Consider the following 14,584-nt stretch of genomic DNA (forward strand, 5'->3'; position numbering starts at 1 on the left):
AACTGGGATAGCCTGGAATGCGTTGGGATACTAGGGAAAGTGAAAAGGCTCGTTCTCGAAGGATTGGCCGAAGAGCGGAGGATAGGTAAAAACGTGTATTTATTCATCCTGACGATATTGGCTGGAGCTCTGCCAGCGTTAAAACTTTGAGTCAGTCAGTTCATCATCATCAGAGCCACAGTCATAGGTTGGTGGTGGTGGTGGTGTTGTCGTTAGTCATTAATCCTCCCTTCAGCAAAGCCTTGTTGATGCTAGCCTGGATCGACTGGTCCAGCCAAAACTTCCTCTTGAGCTGTATCATACTGAATTTTTTTTCTTCTTTCCCGAGGATTGGAAATGACTGTGTTGGCGACAAACCTTGTTTTCCCTTTCCTTCCTTTCTTCCTTCCCTCCTTCCACGGCGCTATTCCTGGACGCTGCTGATATGCAATTTTTTTTTTATTTTTTACCCAAGGCAGTGCCAATAACTTAGCCGCACAACGGAGTAACAGCTGGCGCCAAAAAAAAAAAAGGGATTTGTCACGTTTGCGGGTATCAGCGTCCACCTCGGCACTGGCCGAAAGGTGGGCTTGCGGATAATATTTAATCCGAAGGGGGCTTGTGGTGGCGATGATGATGCAAAAACCAAACTAATTTTGACCGGGCGTTTACAAGGTACTCGAGTACTACCGGTAGTACTTGTACTGTACTTGTAACTTATGATAGACAGGGGATTATGGGCGGCTTACAGCATTGAGTTTTGCAATATGGCGGGTGGCGTTTTTTTTTCTTTTTCATAGGGGGCATCAGATCAGTAGCATCGCGCCTGAATATTACTCGAGTAAGTACTGTACTCGGGTGTGTCCATAAAAATCGGAAAGATTGGAATCCCTGTACCAACACGTCGCCAACAAGAAAGCAACAAAACATGGAAATAGCAGGCAGGGATTAGGAGTCCAGAAACCCGGAGCTGGTAGAAGAAGTGAAAGAAACAACATGCAAAATGGTCATGAGAAGAGTGAAGTGAAACAAATGACCGAGAGAGTGAGTAAGTGGCTGGCCGATGAGAGAATTGTCAGGAGAGATGAAGTCAGTAAACTATGAAAGTACGCAGCTGTAGTATGGTGTCAAAGGTAGAATAAAGAGCAAGATAGTTGAGCTGTAAAGAACCACAAAACTAAATACCAGTATCTCAATTCAGAGATCGTGCCACTGCTTTCCGATTGTTCTTGAGTAGCAAATTGTCTCTCTGAAAAAGCAACTATGTCGGCTTCTGGCAACTCAGATTTGGAAACCGAAATCGACACAGAACACTTCCCCGGTCCAGCCTCTCATAGTACAGCATCTCAGAAAACAGAAAGTTCTGATCATACTCAAGCTATAAACTTCAATAGCAATATTGAGTGGCTTGAAGGCACCCGCACACCAATCCGATGTACCCATACTATTACCGCTAGTGCTACTGAGACCTCTGAAAACTCTGAGGGTATTACCATGAATCCACCATATCCAATAACAAATGAAATGATTAAAGCAATTCAGTATTTTGCAGAATAGAGCGACCTGCAGCTGCAGGCTGTGATTGGAATCCCACTAGGATCCTTGCATTGCATGATAAACCGACCAATATTCTCACAAGGTTCTTCGGGCTGGGACCACCAGCCTACTATCAATTCTGACCTTTGCATACACCTGATTGCTCGAGCAACCAAAAATGCACAGAATCAACACCTCCCCTACACTGAAGTTGCAGAATTAGAAGGCATTCAGCTCGGTCGCAAAGCACTAAGAAGGGTGATTGAAAGTGTTGGCTATCATAGACGAGTAGCAGGAATTAAGCCTTTCCTTTTCCAAAGGAATAAAGAGTGTCTTCTTACCTGGGGAGAGCAATTCCATGATTAGAATAGAGAAGATTGGATGGACATTATCTGGTCAGATTAATGTGCATTCTCAGTAGGAGAGGTATGTGGTACTGTCTGGGTTACTCGTCGTCCTGGCAAAGAATACAATGAGGGTTATCTTGTGCCATGCTTTCCTCGGCGTACTACTGTTATGGTCTGGGAGGTTATCTACAGAAATCAGAAGAGCCAATTGGTAATTTGGGATACTCCATCTTGGGGTCACATTAATGATTCTGTAATGATCCCTCCTTGGATAGTTAGTTCTTAGTGACAGAAAATAATACTTCTCTTTTCCTTCTTTTTCTTTCTTCGTCTTACGATAGTACTAGGCCTACACCTATGTTACCAATAGTATAAGACCTCTGTCTGCTATCCAGAATGCCTATTGTACGCTTTCTCTAACTCTTCTTTGTGACAAACTTTCCTTGGTGTAATGATAACATTGCAATAAAGATAAAGATCGTAAGGGGTTTTATATTCGTTAAAGTAATAAGTAGGAAAAGTACTTAGAACAAAGCAAGAAGAACCTATCCTCCTCGGCCGCATCGACCTCCTTATATAGTGTTCTTCCCGCCCATAGTCATGTGACCCAAAGTGGTCACATGTGCGAAACCAAATAATAATAAACTAGTCATATGATCAAGATGGTCACATACTCAAAACCCATGACCTCATAGCGAGGTCATGTGCAAAAACTTATAAACCAATCATAACACAATAAACAAATCAAATGACTCGACTGAGTCATATGCATGAAACCCATGACCTCATAACGAGGTCATGTGCGAAACATAAATCATATGTGCAAGGCATACCCGCAAGACATACTTGTCAGGCACATGTCCCATGACTCACATTTGAGCCATGTACGAAAGCATCACAAATCCCATACATAACAAATCATATGACTCGAATGAGTCATATGTGTGAAACAATAATATACCTGTGACTTATAACCATGTGTCACATGAAAACCTTTTCCTCGCCAAGCCACATTCGTGACATTAGCTCCTCTCTCCCTAAGCCTGAGTCCCATCAGGTTCTTTACCCAAGCTTCAATAGTTTCCATCCTGCTGAGCGCATCGACCTCCGAAACATATTGAACTTGGTGTCCGCTTCCCTCTATCCTATCCTCGCCATTTCAAGGTGAGGTTCGCCATCTTGATTGTGTGCCTCTGAACATCGTTCAACTGTCATAGCTCCTCGATCATTTTGTTATTTACCAAAATTATCGCTTTGGCCTGACCAAGTTGTTCCTGGAGTCCACGGATTTGCCTGAGTTGGCTCCTGGCATCTGGTTCCGTTTCCGTCGATGAGTTTTGAGCTCCCCCCTCCCTGAGCCTCATCATTGAGGCACTACCTTTTTTCCATACCTTGGTATCTTTTTCTTCCAACTCTTTCTTTGTCCCATCCTTCTGTGGATAGTATCCTACAGAGATTTTCTTTATCTTGTACATCTTGCATGTGTTGTTGAAGCACTGGTTTCAGTGCTTTAGGGCATGGTCCGGGCGCTGACCAAACTTTTTGTATTCTCTTGGGAACTATCTCAAGCCTTCCTTATCCCTGTAGTATGTGGGACATCCATCATCGTAGCATACCATCCATGACATGGCGTTATGCTGTGCTTGCTTTTCTCTTTCCCTGAGTTCTTCATCGGTCGGCCCCATGAATGAGTATTCAGGGCTGGTTGGTGTAGTTTGGCGGGGGCTATCACCCCTGTCTTCGTGTTGTTACAATGGCACGGGAGCCTTTCCCTCGCCTTTGTCTTGGTTGAAGGTGATCGTTACCTGGATTGGGCTTGCCTGGGTATCGCTGGTTGAAGGTTGAGATGACATCTTGTACGTATTTGAAGTTGTGTGCGAGGTACTAGCTTTTATCATGTTAGAGCGAATATCCTGTCCACTTGGCTCAGTATGGGAGGTGACCGTGGAAGAAGTGAGAATCAACTATTTTGTCAAGCTCGTATTCTGGTGCTCCATAGAGTTCGAGCAGAGAAGAAGGAATAATTGTTTGTGAGGGAAACTTGTTGTCATTGTGTAATTTGAGGAGTGAGATGTGGAATGTGTTGTATATTCGCATTGAGGGTAGAAGGTTGAGTTTATAATCTCAGCTGCCCACCCTTTCCAGTATCCTGAATGGTCTGATTTTCTTGTAGTCCAATTTCCTTGATGGTGGTGTTATATGGATATTGCGTGGTATTAGCCATACCATATCTCCTGGTTGTATGTTTAGATCCGTTGTTTGGTGCTTATCGTATTATTCTTTTTGTCATTGTTGTGCTTGACTCATTTTGTATTGTATTGTTTCGTATAGTTTTCCCATATCTGTTTTGTCCGGTATTATACCATTAATCATATGAGATATAGTCTAACTTTGTGGATGTATTCCATAATTCGCGAAGAAGGATGTCGTGCCAATCATTTCTTGCTTTCCACTGTAGTGTACGAATTCGGCCATTGATAGCAGTTGGTACCAATCATCTGGTTGGTAATTGATGTAGGCTTGTAAATATTGTTTGCATATCACGTTTACCTGTTCCGTTGGTCCATCTGTTTGCAGGTGAAATGCTGTGCTCAGCCTGTTATGTATTCACATTTCACTGGCAACTTTCTTCTATAGTCCTGATGTGAATAGTGTTGCTCGATCGGTAATGATATTCTTTGGAAGGCGGTGAAGTTGGAAGACTTCTTGGAAGAATGTTTGTATAAAATCTCTGGTGGCGATATCTTTTCCGACTGGAATGAAATGACTGATTTTGGTCAGACAATCCACCATGACCAGGATGCTATCGCAATTTTCCGATGCCGGTAGGGCCGTGATGAAATCCATAGTAATTGTTTCTGATGGTCATTTGGGAACTTCGTTTGATTTCAGAAATCCATATGGTACATATTTAGCTGTTTTCGTCCTTTGGCATATGTCACAGTTTTTGATATATCGTTTGACATCTTCGTCTAGTGCTGGCTAATAGAATAACATCGTGATGACTTCCCTGGTTTTAGCCGTTCCTCCATGTCCTGCCATTCAGATATTATGGTGTTGTCATATGATATCTGTCCTTATCTCTTCTTTTTCCGGAATCCATTGTTTTCTGTTGTACCACATATTTCCATTTTCCTATTGGCATAAAGCTAGAGCAATTTCTTTCATCTCCTTTTTTCCTTCCTTCCATGCTTTTCTTATCGCCTGAATTGTTTTGTCTCTTTTGTTTGCCTTTTCGATTTCCCTTTCCTCCGTTGATGTGAATTGGTTAACCTCCATTGCCTCAAAGTAGGTTTTTGGTAATAGTGTTTGTATTTTTTGTTTGATTCTTTTGTCTTCATTTGTTTGTAGCTTGTCGCTTACAATCCTTGTGAGAGCATCTGGCTTTCCACTCTCTTTGCCTGGTCAGTATTTAGTTTTGAAGTTGTATTTGCTGAGGTGTTCCATCCACCTGATCTGGCGGTGGTTCAGTTCTTTTGTAGTTATGAACGGGACCAGATTCTTCAAGTTGGTTAGAACTCGGACTGGATGGTCATTGTTCAGAAAGTATCTCCTCCACTCTTTTAATGCTTAAACTATCGCTAATAGTTGTTTGATCGCAATGTCGTAGTTGCACTCTGTGGGGGTCATTGTCTTGGATCAGTACGACACTGGCCTCTATTTTCCTCCTTTGCATTGTTGCGATAGTATGCCTGATTATACATATTTTGAGGCATCCGTTTCTATCATTGTCCTTCAGTTTGGGTCGAAATGAACCAATATTAGTGCCGATATTAGATGCGTTCGTATTGCATCATATGCTTTCTGTTCTGTTTCTCGCCATTCCCATTTCTTGTTTATTTTTGTTTGGTTATACAGTGGTTTTACAAGCCTGCTAAATCCCTCTATGAATCTTCGATATAAGTTGCAGAATCCCATGAAGTATTGAATATCAGTTTTGTTGTAGGGTTTAGCCCAATTCCATATTACTGCTGTTTTGACCGGATGGACCTTGACCCCGCTTTGATTGACGATAAATCCAAGGTATTCCATTTCTTCGTTATGGAATTTACATTTTGTTGGTTTGATCTTCATTCCTGATTCTTATATTGCGGCCATAATATGGCCAATATCCTTCTGGTATTGTTGCATGTTTTTCGAGTAGATGAGTATGTCATCTAAGTATACGATCCAACATATGTCAAGGTACTTATTGAGTACCTTGTTGATCCATCGTTGGAATGAAGCCGGTGCATTGGTTAGCCAGAAAAGGCATAACCAAGTATTCGAACATTCCGTATCTTGAGGCGAATGTAGTCTTCCATTTGTCTCCTGCCTTGATGCGCATATTGTAGCATGTGTCCTTGATGTCGAGTTTAGTGAAGTATTTTGCTGACTATAGTCTATCCAGTACCTCTCCAATTGAGGGTAGTGGAAATCAATCTTTCTTGGTAACTGAATCGAGGGCTCCGTAGTCTATACAGACTCTCATTTTTCCATTTTTCTTTTTAACAAATAGTATGGGGAATCCTCCTGATGCGAAGAAGTCACTGATCCATGCTCCCTTTAGGTTTTGCTCGATGTACTTCCTAAGTTCCTCGAGCTCCGCTTATCCTAGTGGGAATAACCTCATGTAGGGAATCTCTGTTATTTTTCCCGTTTTCTCGTCTTGGTCGCACTGAATTTCATGATAGATTCCTAGTCCTCGAGGTGGTAACTCCATAGCTTCCTCGTCTTAAAATAGGTTTGTAAATTGATAATATTCCTTTAGAATTATTTCTTTCCATCCCTTTTTATTTTGGTGTTTCTTGTCTTGGATTGCTAGTTCGGTGGTGATGTTGATTTCTGCTAAGACCACTTTTTCGTCTTCGTATGTCCATTTGAGAATTCCTGTTGTATCTCCTCTTCGATAGTACCGTTAAAAGCCTTATGCTGTGATTTCTTTGATCTCGATTCTTTCTATTGTATCGCGCTAGTTTTGGTCTGTACTTCCAAATCTCATGTTTTCTCTTGTGGTTTCTTCCAGTTGATCTACTTTGTGCAGATCCTCTTTGTTGATTTTTTCGATAATCAACTGTACGATTCCATCACATTTTTGGACTTCGTAGTCCTCTTGAGCCAGGTTGGCCAGAACCACTTTGATTTCACCTGTATGGTCGACGTTGATCACCCCTGCCATGGTCATGAGTCAATGTTTGACTGCTACACCACTGCGGAGTGCTATCCATCCATAGGTGCCTTCTGGTAGTCTTATGACTATTCCTGTCGCTATCCTTACCTGCCCATTGGCAGGTATCTTGATTCCTTCGATGGCATACAGGTCATATCCTACTGTTCCTTTGGAACCTTTGGTAGGCACTTTTGCCTCTTAGTCCAGTTTTTATATCCAGACTCTCTTATCTTGCTGCATCTCAGCGAACTTTGCATACAAACCTTCATCTTCCGCTTCTCGTACCAGTGTCGAGTAGACCACAAGCGAACTGTTGAGATATCGTATCGCACTTAGTTCGCTTGTAAAGGTCATCTTGTTCTCGTCCAATCGATTGTCGGATTATGTTTTCGCAACCATGGCATCCCAAGGACGTTCTCATGATTCTTCAGGTCTGCTACTTGAAAGGTTGCCGTTTCCCGATCACTGTCAATGTCTATTAGTACTTTCACTGTATGGATTATAGGACCCATTGCACTGAGCTTTCTATCTGCAAGGTAGACCTGTCTCGCTTTCTTGACTTCTTTGGTATTGAGGCCGTATGTAACGATCCCTCTCTGGATAGTTAGTTCTTGGCGACGGGGAACGATACTTCTTGTTTCTGTCTCTCTCTTCCTTTTTCTTATGATAGCTGTAGGACTCTTCCTACGTTACCGATAGTACAAGACCTTTGTCTTCTGTCGGGAATGCCTATCATAAGCTTTCTCTAACTCGTCTTTATGAAGAACCTTCCTTGGCGTAACAATAACGTTGCAGTAAAGATAAAGATCGTAAATGTGTTTTATATTTGTATAAAGTAATAAGTAGGAAAAGTACTTAGAACAAAGTGTGAAGAACCTATCTTCCTCGGCGACATCGGCCTCCTTATATAGTGTTCTTCCGCCCATAATCATCTGACCTAAAGTGGTCACATGTGCGAAACAAAATCATAACAAACTAATCATGTGACCAACATGGTCACATGTTCAAACCCCATGACCTCATAGCGAGGTCATGTGCGAAAAACTCATAAACCAATCATAACGCAATAAACCAATCATATGACACGACCGAGTAATATGTGTGAAACATAAATCATATGCATAAGGCTTACCTGCATGGCATACTCGCAAGGTTCACTCGCAAGGCACACTCGCCCTGTGTATGTCCCATGACTCATATTTGAGTCATATACGAAAGCATTACAAATTCCACACATAATAAATCATATAACCCAAATGAGTCATATGTGTGAAACAATAACGTACCTGTGACTCATAACTATGTGTCACGTGAAAACCCTTTCCTCGCTAAGCCACGTTCGTGACATTAGCTCCCCTCCTCCTCAGCCTGAGTCCCATCAGGCATTTTCTCCCAGTTTCAATAGTTCCTGTCCTGCTGAGCGCATGGTCATTCTCAGCTTGTTGAACTTTTTATCGGCTATCCTCCATCTGACCCTTACCGATTCTAGAGTCAGATTCGCCATCTCGATCGTGTGCCGCTGATTGTCGTTCAGCTGTTTAAGCTCCGCGATTGTTTTGTCGTTTGCTGAAATTGTGGCCTCGGCTTGGTCCAGTTGTTCTCGGAGTCCTCGGATCTGCCTCAGTAGGCTCCTGACATCCGGTTCCATGTCTGCCGAGGAGTTTTGGGCCCCTCCCACCTTGGACCGCATCCTCGCGGCCCATGCCTTTCTGGCATCCTCTCCTTCCAACTCTTTTCTGCTTCCATCCTTCTGCGGGTAGAATCCCGCAGATATTTTCTGTGCCCTGTGCATCCTGCACTCCTTTCTAAAGCATTGTTGCCAATGCTTCAGGACGTGGTCTGGGCGTGGGCCATGCTTTCGACATTCCCTCGGGAACTATCCCGAGCCTTGTTTGTCGCCAAAATGTGTTCGGCAACCGTCATCGTAGCATACCGTCCATGACATGGCGTTATGCTGTACTTGTCTTTCCCTTTCCTTTCGTTCTTCGTTGGTTGGCCCCATGAATGAGTATTTGGCGCTGGTGGGTGTGGTTTGGTGAGGGCTATCGCCCCAGCCCTCGTGTTGCTGCAACGGCGTACGAGTCTTTCCCTCACCTTTGTCTTGGTTGAACGTGATCGTTACCTGGATTGGGCTTGCTTGGGAATCGCTGGTGGAAGGTTGAGATGCCATCTTGTGTGTTCTCGAAGTTATGTGCGAAGTACCAAGTTTTATCGTGTTCAGGAGAATATCCTGTCCACTTGGCTCAGTATTGGAGGTGACTGTGGATGAAGCTGAAATCGACTATTTCGTCGAGCATGTATTCTGGTTCTCTGTCGAGTTCGATCAGAGGGAGAGGAATAAGTGTTTGTGAAGAAAACTTATTGTTGTTGTGTAATTCAAGGAGTGAGATGTGAAATGTATTGTGTATTCGCATTGAGCGGGGAAGGTCGAGTTTATAAGCTCGGTTGCCCACTTTTTCCAATATCCTGAAGGGTCCTATTTTCTTATAGTCCAATTTCTTTGATGGCCGTGTCGTATGGATATTGCGTGGTATTAGCCATACAATATCTCCTGGTTGTATGTTCGGATCCGGTCTTTAGTGCTTATCGTATGGTTCTTTTTGCCGTTGTTGTGCTTGACTCATCTCGTATTATAAGGTTTCGTGTAGTTTTCCCATATCCGTTTGCTCAGGTATCAAATCATTAATCGTATGATATGTGGTCTGACTTTGTGGATGTGGTCTGTAATTCGCGAAGAATGGTGTTGTGCCGATCGTTACTTGTTTTCTATTGTTGTATGCGAATTCAGCCATTGATAACAGCTTGTACCAATCATCTTATTGATAATTGACGTAAGCCCTTAATTATTGTTCGAGTATCACATTTACCCGTTCTGTGTGTCCATCAGTTTGTGGGTGGAACGCTGTGCTCATTCTATTTTGTATTCCCATTTCTCCAGTTACCTTTTTCCATAGTCCCGATGTGAATAGTGTTCCTCGATTGGTGATGATATTCTTGGGTAGGCCATGAAGTCAGAAGACCTCTCGGAAGAATGTTTGTATAAAATCCCTCGTGTTAATATCTTTTCTAACCGGAATGAAATGACTCATTTTGGTCAGACGATCCACCACGACCAGGATGCTATCGCAATTTTCCGCTGCTGGTAGGTCCGTGATGAAATCCATAGTAATTGTTTCCCATGGTTGTTCGGGAATTTTGTTCGATTTTAGTAATTCATATGGTGCGTGTTTAGCCGTTTTCGTCCTTTGGCATATGTCGCAGTTTTTGACATATTATTTGACATCTTCGCACTGTCCTGGCCAATAGAATGACCTTGTGATGAATTCTGTGGTTTTAGCCGTTCCCCTGTGTCCTGCCGTTCGGATATCATGGTGTTGTCGTATGATGTTTGTCCTTATCTCCTCTTCTTCTGAGACCCATTGTTTTCCGTCGTACCACATATTTCCGTCCTTCCATTGGCATTAACCCGGAGCAATTCCTTTCATTTCTTTTTTTCCTTCCCCCCAGGCTTCTCTTATTGTTTGAATTGTTTTGTCTTTCTCATTTGCATTCTCGATTCCTCTTTCCGCCGTTGATGTGAATTGGATAACCTCCATTGCCTCGTAGTAGGTTTTTGGTAATAGTATTCGTGTTTTTTGTTTGATTCTTTCGTCTTCTTTCGTTTGTGGTTTGTCGCTTGCAATCCTTGTGAGAGCATCTGGCTTTCCACTTTCTTTGCCTGGTCGGTATTCGATTTTGAAGTTATATTTGCTGAGGTGTTCCATCCATCTTATCTTGCCGTCATTCAGTTTTTTCGTAGTCATGAACGGCACCAGGTTCTTGTGGTCGGTTAAAATTCGGACTGAATGGTCATTGTTCACAATGTATCTTCTCCATTCTTTTAATGCTTGAACTATTGCTAATAGTTCATTTTTTGCAACATCGTAGTTGCACTCTGCGGGGGTCATTGTCTTGGATTGGTAGGACACTGGCCTCCATTTTCCATCATCGCATTGTTGCGATAGTATACCTGAGCATACATGTTTTGAGGCGTCCATCTCGATCATTGTCCTTCGGTTTGGGTTGAAATAGACCAATACGGGTGTCGATGTTAGATGCGTTCGTATTGCATCATATGCTTTTTGTTCCATTTCTCCCCATTCCTATTTCTTGTCTTTTTTCGTTAGGTTATAGAGTGGGTTTGCAAGCCTGCTAAACCCCTCTATGAACCTTCGATAAAAGTTGCAGAATCCCATAAAGTATTGAACATCTGTTTTGTTGTTTGGTTTTGTCCAATCTCATATAGCTGCTGTCTTGACAGGGTCGACCTTGACCCAATTGCGATTGATAATGAATCCAAGATATTCTGTTTCTTCTTTATAGAATTGGCATTTTGTTGGTTTGATCTTCATTCCTGATCCTTGTATTGCGGCCATGATATTGCTAATGTCCTTATGCTGTTGTCATATGTTTTCTGAGTATATGAGTACATCGTCCAAGTATACGATGCAGCATATATCGAGGTACTTATTGTGTACCCTGTTGATCCATCTCTGGAATGAAGCCGGTGCATTAGTTAGCCCGAAGGGTATAACCAAGTATTCGAACATTCCGTATCTTGAGGCGAATGTAGTCTTCTATTCGTCTCCTGCCTTGGTGCGTATCTTGTGGTATGCATCCTTGATATCAAGTTTGGTGAAGTATTTTGCTGACCGTAGTCTATCCAGTGCTTCTCCAATCAAGGGTAGTGGATATCGATCCTTCTTGGTAACCGAATTGAGGGCTCTGTAGTCTACGCAGAGTCTCATCTTTCCGTCTTTCTTCTTGACGAATAGTATTGGCGATCCCCCTGATGCGAATGAATCCCTGATCCATCCTCGCTTTAAGTTTTGCTCGATGTACTTCCTAAGTTCTTCGAGCTCTGCTTCTCCTAGTGGGTATAACTTTTTGTAGGGAATTTCCTTTGTTTTTCCTGTTTTTTCGTCTTTGTCCAGCTGAATTTCGTGATCAATTCCTGGTCTTCGAGCTGGTAGCCCTGTAGCTTCTTCTTCTTCGAATAGGTTTGTGAATTGATGGTATTCTTTTGGAACCAATTCTTTCCATCCCTTTTTGCTTTGGTATTTCTTGTCCTGGATTGCTAGCTCTGTGCTGATATTGATTTTTGCTAGGACTGCATTTTCGTCTTCGTATGTCCATTTGAGAATTCCTGTTGTATCTCCTCTTCGATAGTACCTCCCAAAGGCTTATGCTGTGATCTCCTTGATCTTAATTCTTGTTGTTGTATCGGGCTGGTTTTGGTCTGTGCTTCCAAATCCCTTTTCTCCTCTTGTGGTTCCTTCCAGTTGATCTACTGCGTGTAGATCCTCATTGTTGATTTTTTTCGATTATCAACTGTGCGATACGATCGCCCTTTTGGACTTGGTAGTCCTCTTGAGCCAGGTTGGTTAGGACCACTTTGACTTCTCCTGTATAGCCGACGTCGATCACTCCTGCCATGGTCATGAGTCGATGTTTGACTGCTAGACCACTGCGGGGTGCTATCGGTCCATAGGTGCCTTCTGGTAGTCCGATGGCTATTCCTGTCTTTATCATTGCTTGTCTGTTGGCAGGTATCTTGATTTCTTTGTTGGCATACAGGTCGTGTCCGACTGCCCCTTTGGAACCCTTGGTAGGCACTCTTGCCTCTTGGTCCAGTCTTCGTATCCGGACTTTCTTATCTTGCCGTATCTCGTTAAACTTTGCATGCAAAGTTTCTTCTTCCGCTTCTCATATCGCTGTCGAGTAAGCCACAGGTGAACTATTGAGACATCGTGTCGCACATAGTTCGCTGGTGAAGGTCATTTTATTCTCGTTCCAATTGATCGTCGGATTGTGCTTTCCTAACCATGGCATACCTAGGACTATCTCATGGTTTTTAAGATTTGCCACCTGGAAGGTTGCCGTTTCTCTATGGCTGTCAATGTCCATAGGTACTGTCGTCGTATGGGTTATGGGACCCATAGTGCTTAGCTTTCCATCCGCTAGGTAGACTTGTCTTGCTTTCCTTGCTTGTTTGGTGTGAAGGCCGTATTTGTCGCAGATTTCTTTGTCGATGAAGTCTTTGGTAGCTCCAGAGTCGAGCATTGCATATATTGTTGTTTCTTCATTTTCTTTGTTGTATATCTTTGTTTTGATCATCACATGATCTCCATCTCCCTCTCCTCTTTGCGTGTGTAGTGCCGTGTAGTAGTTCGCTATCTTGATGGGTTTTCCAGGTCCACATCTTGGGTCTTCCAGACCACCGTTTACTGGGAACCCTTGTCGTTTTCCATCGGTGAATCTTCTGCGATCATTTCGCGAATGTTGCTCCTTTTTTGACGTTGGAAATGATTATTTCCAGCAGCTCTGGTCCCTTGGTATCCGCTGTCAGGTCGGCTTCTGCATTCTCGTATCCGATGTCCTGCTTTTCCGCATCTCAGGCAGAGTTTCCCGTTCATTCTTCTGACGTATTCTTCCTTAAACAGGTTCAAAGCAGGTCCTGCTCTTGACTTGTCTAATTCCATGTGCTCGCCTGGTGGTCATGCTCGACTTTCTCCACAAGCTACTTGTGGTTTGAAGGTCCCATCCACATTCCTGGATGATTGGACCACCCTATGTGCGATAGTGTTTTCCGAGTTGCTTTGAACCATGTTGAGTTTGCTTTCCTTATCAATCGCCCATCTTGCAAATCGTTCTGCTGTGGTATAGCGCAAGTCCGAGATTCCTCTTGTATCTCGGAGTCTCTCGCTGCAGTTTCTCAGGAGGATGATATAGAGAGTAGAATCATCAAATTCAGCCTCGTATTCCAATAGCCTGCATTCGTTCCAGTATGCCGAGAATGTTTGTTTTCCTTGTTGGAGTTTTTCCTGCTTTTATCTTGCGGTTTCTTTGGCATTTGGATCTCCGAATTGCTAGAAGAGTGTTGCCTTGACCTCCTTGTATGTGACCCATTCTCGATGCTTCCTTCTATCTTGGAAGGGCATGATCTATTGTCCCGCGAGTCCTCTGAGTAGAGATTCCACATATGGAATCTTAATTTCATCATGGCGATCTCCGTATCCCTTAACGGCAAAATATCTCTCGCATTGCGCTAAGAATATTCATAGCTCACCTTCGGCTCCTTCATATGTGTTGGGCTCCTTTGCTTTTGGTCGTTGGATGTTGCCTTGTCCGGTGTTTCTTGTTGCTGGGAGAAATGCCTGAAACTGATTTTCAGTCATCCCAAGTATACTAGTTCCTGGTACCGGAATGGCTGGGGCTGGTGGCCCAGGTACTGCGGATCCTGATATTCTCTTGGGTCATGGAGTTCCAGCCGGAGAGCTATCGACTAGTGATCCTTTCTCTGGGGTTACTGGGCTTGCTGCTCTTGAGGGTTCTGCTGAGACGTGATCTAGGGCGTCGCTGAATCCTCCTAGATTAAGATTTTGATCGTCGATGTCAATATCTCCCTCCCTGTCTGGGTTGAAGGATGCCGTCTTGTATCGTTTGGCGTTGTACTAGGTGACGCTTTGTAATGTAACGATCCCTCTCTGGATCGTTAGTTCTTGGCGATAGGGAACGATACTTCTTGTTTCTG

The 14,584-nt window shown here is 43.2% G+C and overlaps 1 protein-coding gene; it reads right to left on the reverse strand.

Annotated features, from left to right (window-relative positions):
* GSTUM_00005259001 (uncharacterized protein) overlaps nt 1-368 on the reverse strand; it is a 1,546-nt gene extending 1,178 nt beyond the window's left edge. Inside the window, exon 1 of the mRNA XM_002837258.2 lies at nt 1-368. This exon is cut by the window's left edge and continues 255 nt beyond it.
* Between the last annotated feature and the right edge of the window lie 14,216 nt (nt 369-14,584).

This window comes from Tuber melanosporum (assembly GCF_000151645.1).
Source record: "Tuber melanosporum whole genome shotgun sequence assembly, scaffold_18, strain Mel28".
In the NCBI taxonomy this organism is placed as follows: Eukaryota; Fungi; Ascomycota; class Pezizomycetes; order Pezizales; family Tuberaceae; genus Tuber; species Tuber melanosporum.